We start from the raw sequence: 8,679 nt of genomic DNA, 5'->3' as shown, positions 1-8,679 counted from the left end.
CATTACTACAAGTACAGCCCGTTACTGGGATTCATCACATCCTACTTGCATGTGTATCAGAGACTGTCTTATTACTGGATGTAAACTGTTATCAAGAACCTGGTTATAGTAAAGTTCCCAGTTGGATTTAAACCTGCCTTATTCTTCTAACTCCATACTACTACTACTCTCAGCATTTTGCACCATCAAGATACTGGCGTTATGACACTACCCAAGTCAGGCGCCCAGGGACTTTTCTTTTTGTGCAGAATACTTTTTTTTATGCAGAAAAGACTTTTCTTTTTTTTACAACTTTTCTTTAAAATTAAATTTAAAATTTATTACAAGCCCCTTCATGTGTGAAAACACTACATACACACCCCAAACTAAATAAAGGTTTACACTTTTCACACATCACACCCCAATAAAAAAAAAATTGCAACGTGTATACCCAGCTGAAAAAGCATACGCCATGCTTGCCTCCGATACTGAGTCTGCCAGTGAGGGAGAAGAGGATGCCACTTTCCTCTATTCCTCTACCCCCTCATCATCATCCACTGATGAGGGACCCTAGAAGGTGCCCCAGAGTAGCACAGGAGGCAGCCCCCCAGAGTGAACCCTTATGGACCCCACCCCCTGACGATTACCAGCCCCAAATTCCAGAGTTTGTGGGAAACTCTGGAATCCAAATTGACTGCACGGGCTCCACAGAAATTGATTTTTTCCAAATCTTTTTCTCAGAAGATTTTATAAATTTGATGGTGACCCAAACAAATTTATATACCCAGCAATTTATTTCCCAGAACCCTACTTCGGCATATGCTAGACCCCTAGGTTGGACCCCAGTAAGTGCAGCAGAGATGATGACATTTTTGGTTAAAAAAAAACAACCATTAGGCAATATTGGAGTTACAGTCAGACCATGAGACGGAAGCGATTTGATTCAATTCGGATATTCCTACACTACAATGACAATGCCCACCCCAAAGCGACCCAACATTTGACTGTCTGTTGAAAGTTAGGCCTGTCATTGACCACTTCAGCACCAAGTTTGCTGAGAGGTATGTAACGGAACGCCTAGCACCCCGACCGGGTACCTCCGTCGATAGATGCTCCTAGTGCTTCCAGAGGACTACAAGCACTCCACTTGACACAGTCAGCGCTGCAGACCCCATGAACCGCCGAAGCTTGGTGGAGGTCTCGCCGTCTCCTACCCACCCTGGACCTACGACAAGGCTCCAGGCTCCAGTGGGTGAACCTCTCCTAAATGCAGAGACAGGAACCAGGAACAAGCTTTTACAAGAGCTTATACTCAGGGGAGTATTGTGATATAGCAATCCCCAAGAGTGTAGTTATCGCATTCCCCAAACATGAGCCAAAAACTTAATGAAGGTATAAAAGCAGCCTCTGACTGTACCTGAACGTACAGCCTCTTCTATTCACAATCCACAAACATAGTACTGCTCACAGGGTTTTGAAATACAACCAATCAATATATTACAACACATACAATGTAAGCAACCAATCGGACACAGGACAGATATGTAGCAATTCAGGATACAGACACCACACATCCCCACAATGCATCATGGTTTCCTCCTCTCTGCCCTGGAGACACCCGAGGAGCAATCCAATTATCTCTCAGGACAAAGGGAAATCGCCAATACACATGTGGAGACAACAGGACAGAAATCACCATTTAAACATACAATGGGACAATGGCACAATAGAAACACAACCAGCATATTCCTCCCCTCTGTCTAGGAGATAATTGAGTCAATGTCTGTATCTACTCAGCTATCTCCTGCGCTGAAAAGTTACACTTCTTATAAATTTTTACAACTTTGTGAGTTTACATTGTACATACATATAACTTATATCAATTTAACCAGTATAACTTGGGGACAAACCTATCCAAAATTCACTTGAATAGGTTCAGGGGTTTAAAGGTATCTTAAAGGGCCATAATCCTGAGGCAAGAGGTTGGTAAACAGGCCTCTCCAAAACCCAGTGGCAAGGTTGGTTTCGCCACAAGGTACAACCCCGATATAAATGTATGTGTAGATGAGTCCCTTATACTGTTCTAAGGGAGGATTAGAATCCGCCAGTACCTGCCTAGCAAACGGGCAAGGTATGGCATAAAAATATACAAACTTTGTGAGAGTAGCTCTGGGTACACTCACAAATTCTGCGTTTATGAAGGGAGAGATTCCTGGATAGAACCCCCAGAATGCCCCGTCATCCTAGGCGTTAGCGGGAAGATTGTGTGGCACTTACTGCACCCACTGCTGGATAAGGGTTACCACCTCTATTTGGATAACTATTATACCAGAATAGCCCTATTCAGGTCCCTAACTGCCAGAGATACTGTGGCTTGCGGCACAGTGCACAAAAATCAGAGAGGCCTCCTTAGACTGAGAATGGGTGAAAGTAGGGCTCTCCTCCATGATAACATGCTGGTGGTTAAGTACAAGGACAAGAGGGACGTCCTTGTACTGACCAACATTTACATTAACGCCAGCTCCCCTGCCCCTGTACGTGGTACCACAACCAATACCTCCAAACAAGTTTGCATCTTAGATTACAACAGGCACATGGGAGGCGCACGAAAAACAAAAGTGTGGTACAAAAAGCTGGCCGTACACATTGTACAGAGTGCAATGCGTACGTGCCATTTTATTCTGCAGGCCACAGAGGAACTTGCCTTCAGTTCCAAGAAGTGGTAATCAAGGCCTTAATTTTTCCAACCCAGGCCGGGGAGGGTCGCAGTACTTCAGGAAGTTACGATGCCCGTGTTGCACCAGGGCAACATTTTCCAGGTCAAGTCCCCCAGATAGCAAGGAAGGGAAGGACCGAAAAAAGATGCAGGGTATGTTCCAAAAGGGGATAGTGAAAGACACCATTTACCACTGTGAAACCTGCCCTGAAAAACCCGGCCTGTGCATGCATGATTGTTTCAGAATCTACCACACATCCATGAGGTATTAATTTAATTTCATCCTTTATGTTCCCTGTAATATTTCCACTTTATATCTCTGATTTAGTCCACCTCACTTACACATCCACTTTCCAACAACAACTACATATTTTTTCTGTGAGACAACCGTGTCCTTTCCACCACTTAAAATGTTCGTACGGGTGTGCTCTTTCCGAAATGGGGTCACTTGTTGGGGTTTTTCATTTCTGGGGACCTCAGGAATTTATTTATTGCGACATGGCAGCTAAAATCCATGTCTGTTTATTTAGGCCTGCAAAAAACATATTTTGCAGTTTGCCTTTAGAGGCCTGCTGTGCGCCCATACAGCAGGCTACAAGCACATATGGGGTGTTCGCAAAAAGTGGAGAAAATAGGGAACATATACTGGGGTGCATTTTCTACTTTAACCCCTTGGGAAAGTGAAAAATTGGGGTCTGCTAGTAATTTTTACAAATGTGTGCTTTGAAATTCTTTCACCAGTACTTCTGTCTCCTGTGAGACACCTGTTTGCTGAAAGGTACCCTTTCTGCCACTTAAAATGTTCGTACAGGAATGCTCTTTCCAAAAATGGGACACACCAGCCATCATCAGCCGCCGCCACAAGACTTGAAAAAGGAGCACTGTCTGCTCCAAAACCCGCTGTCTACCTTGAAATAGACAGTGCTCCTTTTTCAAGTCTGGTGTGCCGGCAGCTGATGATGGCTGGTGCTTCCTGCTTGGCGCGGTGTCGCCAAGCAGGACGCACCAGCCATCATCAGCCGCCGGCACACCAGACTTGAAAAAAGAACACTGTCTGCTCTGAAACGCGTTGTCTACCTTGAAATAAAGAAAAGTGTGTATCAAATACTGACCTGGTCGTACAGTTGCGCCGACAGTGTCTCTACCAAGGGTGTGGCCCCTCTTATGGGTCCCATCCCCTCCTATTTCAATACAGGACATGGCATTACTGGACTTCATGCAGTCAGATATGTTTTATCTGCTGCATCAACAGGTAGATTCCAGGCTTGGTATCTGCACTCACCACAGGACATGGCATTACTGGACTTTTTGCAGATCTACTCACAAAACCAGTGAATATTCTGCTGCAGCTTCTTCAAACAATGTGGTGGCTTTCTACCCCCTTGCCCAGGGAAGAGGTAGTCCCTCAGCCACGACTCCCTAGAGCAGGGATGCTCAACCTGCGACACTCCAGCTGTTGTAAAACTACAACTCGCATCATGCCCTGCTGGAGGCTTCTAGCTGTAGGCTGTCAGAGCATGTCGGGAGTTGTAGCCCTAGAATTTTCCTTCAATAGAGGGTTTTCCTCTCCTGAGTGTTGAAAGACCCTTTGTGAGTTGAGGGTTTCCCATCATCAGGACTATTTCTTAGATGCTGCACCGATAATAACTAAAAGTCAGTATTTGAGGGAGAAAACAATGTGTCTGAGTTTTTTTAATTATCATTATAAGCAACTTATTGTAACTAATACTACCTAATAGAGGCTTGGGGATCTTCATGTTGGTAAAAATGACAAGTCTTGTTATAGAGGGTAGGTTCACACTGACCTTTATGAAGCAGATTTTGCTGTACAGTAGGTTTCTAAGCCAACATCAGAAGTGGATTCAAAAGGAATTGAAAATATAAAGGAAGGACAATATATATATATATATATATATATATATATATACATATATATTCACTGTATATATATATATATATATATATATATATAGAAAGGATCCAGAAAAAGGACGGCACTCCGGTCTTGATAAAGTAAAAGTGGTTTTAATCAACCTTGCGGTACAACGTTTCGGCTCCAATACTGAGCCTTTCTCAAGCACTTGTGCTTGAGAAAGGCTCAGTATTGGAGCCGAAACGTTGTACCGCAAGGTTGATTAAAACCACTTTTACTTTATCAAGACCGGAGTGCCGTCCTTTTTCTGGATCCATTGATTGGGGTAAGGAGTCGATTCCCCTGGAACGTGCACCCTATTTTTCCCGTGTAGCAGTCAGTGCCGCCATTTTTCACATCTATATATATATATATATATATATAAAATCATTGAAAAAAAGGCACCAAGAAGGAGTTGTGTGAATGTAATAGTGATACATTTGATTACAATATTAGGGTCCATTCACATGTTCAAAACTGTTTCGCGTTCCGCAAATCATGGACACCGGCCATGTGCGGACCGCACATGGCCAGCACTATAATAGAAATGCCTTTTCTTGTCTGTGTCTGCGGGGCCACGGAACGGAAGTGCGGATGCGGACAACACACTGTGTGCTGTCCGCATCTTTTGCGGCCCCATTGAAAATTAATAGTCCGCACCCGTCCCGCAAAATTGCGGAACGGATGCGGACCCTTAGAGCAAAAGCATGTGTTTATTTGGGAAAACTGAATAACTGAAAGGAGGCTCTAGTTCCCTGTTGGGCTGAATGTAGCCTGGATAGAAGATGAGATATGGTTGGTCATGGAGACATTCAACAGGGCTGTATTTACAAGGCACATGCCTAGGATGTTGGGAAGGAAAGGGGGTGGCACTTCACAGAGAAAAGTTATGATTTATGTTGATTTTTTCACTTGCTTCTCATGTCTAGCTATCACTAACTGTTATTGTAGCTACAAGTCAGGAGAGTTACCTCTCACACTGATTACCTACAGCTAACATAACAGGTATCTCTTCAGGAAGGCTGTGTAAGGCCTCTTGCACATGAACGTTGTGTATCCATTCCATGCATTGGGGACCACAATTTGCAGTTGAATGAGTCCGCATCTGTGATGCGGAGTGTACACGGGCCGATGCCCGTATATTGCGGACCTGCCATACGGCCACGGGCACACAACGTTCGTGTGCAAGAGGCCTAAGGATTAAATCCCCGGGCTTGGTGCTGTAGTTAACAAAGGTGATAAGGAGACATCAGAGCAGTCAGATGAGGAGAAAGATGAAGTCAGTATATGACCCATATGTACACTGCCAAATAGCAGAGAGGAATTCTCTGCCTGTCACATAACAGATCATTCGATAATCCACTCACTGACACAAAAATAGTAAAGCTCCTCAGTATAAAAAACAAACAAACCAGTGGCCACAAAGTAAATGTGGACATACACCTAACAAAAATTAGGGCGCATTCAGATATATGAAGGTCAACTAGTTTGTGCTCTGCGCCCTCTGAACATGGACACATTTTTATACAAACCATTTACAGATGATGTCTCATCCTGTTTTTCACTTGTGTGAATGAATCTTGAGGGGCTTGTGGGTTCATGCTATGATTTTTCCAAATAAAACTTGAAGGGGTATTACCAACTGAAATACTTAATTTTTTACATATTGAACATAACGTTTATATCATAAATGTCTAGTTACACTTCTAGTACTCTCATCTAATGGGAAAATACATGAAAGATACATGTGAGCAGCCACAAAACATACATGTCTGTTACTAGGTGGTTGGGGGCCACACAGAATGGTATCGAGGGCTGCAGGTTGTGCATCCCTGCTATATAGCAAAAGCAGGATTAACCCCTTAGTGACCACCCATACGTGTTTTTACGGCGGTCACTAAGGGGCCTTAGGCTGGGCCGCCGCGTTTTTACGGCGGCCCGGGCTAAGCGCTGCACGGATCCTCCGTGCAGCGGGGAGCACGGACCCGGCTCTCACATGAGAGCCAGGACCCTGCTCTAGCAGCCCGGACCGGCAGAAGTGCCGATCCGGGCTGTTTAACCCTTTACATGCCGGGCGCAATGGCGCCCGCTGCATGTAAAGTGGTGACAGAGGGAGCGGACTCCCTCTGTCTCCCATCAGCACCCCGAAAATAAGATCGCGGGGTGCTGATGTGTTCGGAAGCTTACCTTGCTTCCGATCAGGGCCCCGAGCCTGTCTTCAGTTATCTCCAGCAGGCTGTGCCTCTCTGGCGCAGCCTGCTGGTCAAGGTTTGAATAGCATTGCTATTGAAATGTAATGCCTTATAGGGATAATGCATTACATTTTAAAAGCAATCAAAATACTGTATATTATAGTCCCCTTGTGGGACTTTTAAGTAGTAAAAAAAATGTAAATAAAAATACACATTTATTAAATAAAAAAATCCATAAAATAAAAAAATATGCTTTTTTTTCCATTGAAAATACGCTTTTCAATTAAAAAAATTGCAAAAAGAAAATATCCCCCATATGTTTGGTATTGCCGCGTCCGTAACGACCCGGACTACATAAATATTACATAAATTATCCCCTATGGTGAACGCCGTAAAAAATAAATATAAAAAAATGACAGAATTTCAAATTTATTCTTAGTTTCCACCAAAAAAACTTAATAACAAGCGATCAAAAAGCACCATTTACTTCAAAATGATACCAATGAAAAATACAAGTTGTCCCTCAAAAATCAAGCCCTCACACAACTCCACAGAAAAAGAAAAAAAAAAGTTATGGGTCTTGTGAAGTGGCAATGCAAAATCATTTTTTTGGTTAACCACTTCAACCCCGCTAGCTGAAACCCCCTTAATGACCAGGCCACTTTTTACACTTCTGCACTACACTACTTTCACCGTTTATTGCTCGGTCATGCAACTTACCACCCAAATAAATCTTACCTCCTTTTCTTCTCACTAATAGAGCTTTCATTTGGTGGTATTTCATTACTGCTGACATTTTTATTTTTTTGTTATTAATCGAAATTTTAAGATTTTTTTGCAAAAAAATGACATTTTTCACTTTCAGTTGTAAAATTTTGCAAAAAAAACGACATCCATAAATAAATTTTTCGCTAAATTTATTGTTCTACATGTCTTTGATAAAAAAAAAATGTTTGGGTAAAAAAAAAATGGTTTGGGTAAAAGTTATAGCATTTACAAACTGTGGTACAAAAATGTGAATTTCCGCTTTTTGAAGCAGCTCTGACTTTCTGAGCACCTGTCATGTTTCCTGAGGTTCTACAATGCCCAGACAGTAGAAAAACCCCACAAATGACCCCATTTCGGAAAGTAGACACCCTAAGGTATTCGCTGATGGGCATAGTGAGTTCATAGAACTTTTTATTTTTTGTCACAAGTTAGCGGAATATTATGATTTTTTCTTTTTTTCTTACAAAGTCTCATATTCCACTAACTTGTGACAAAAAATAAAAACTTCCATGAACTCACTATGCCCATCACAAAATACCTTGGGGTGTCTTCTTTCCAAAATGGGGTCACTTGTGGCGTAGTTATACTGCCCTGGCAATTTAGGGGTCCCAAATGTGTGAGAAGAAGTTTGCAATCAAAATCTGTAAAAAATGACCGGTGAAATCCGAAAGGTGCTCTCTGGAATGTGTGCCCCTTTGCCCACCTTGGCTGCAAAAAAGTGTCACACATCTGGTATCGCCGTACTCAGGAGAAGTTGGGGAATGTGTTTTGGGGTGTCATTTTACATATACCCATGCTGGGTGAGATAAATATATTGGTCAAATGCCAACTTTGTATAAAAAAATGGGAAAAGTTGTCTTTTGCAAAGATATTTCTCTCACCCGGCATAGGTATATGTAAAATGACACCCCAAAACACATTCCCCAACTTCTCCTGAGTACGGCGATACCAGATGTGTGACACTTTTTTGCAGCCAAGGTGGGCAAAGGGGCACACATTCCAGAGAGCACCTTTCGGATTTCACAGGCCATTTTTTACACATTTTGATTGCAAACTACTTACCACACATTTGGGCCCCTAGAATGCCAGGGCAGTATAACTACACCACAAGT

This window comes from Bufo gargarizans, chromosome 3 (genome assembly GCF_014858855.1).
Source record: "Bufo gargarizans isolate SCDJY-AF-19 chromosome 3, ASM1485885v1, whole genome shotgun sequence".
NCBI lineage: Eukaryota > Metazoa > Chordata > Amphibia > Anura > Bufonidae > Bufo > Bufo gargarizans.
This window is presented reverse-complemented; position numbering follows the sequence as displayed.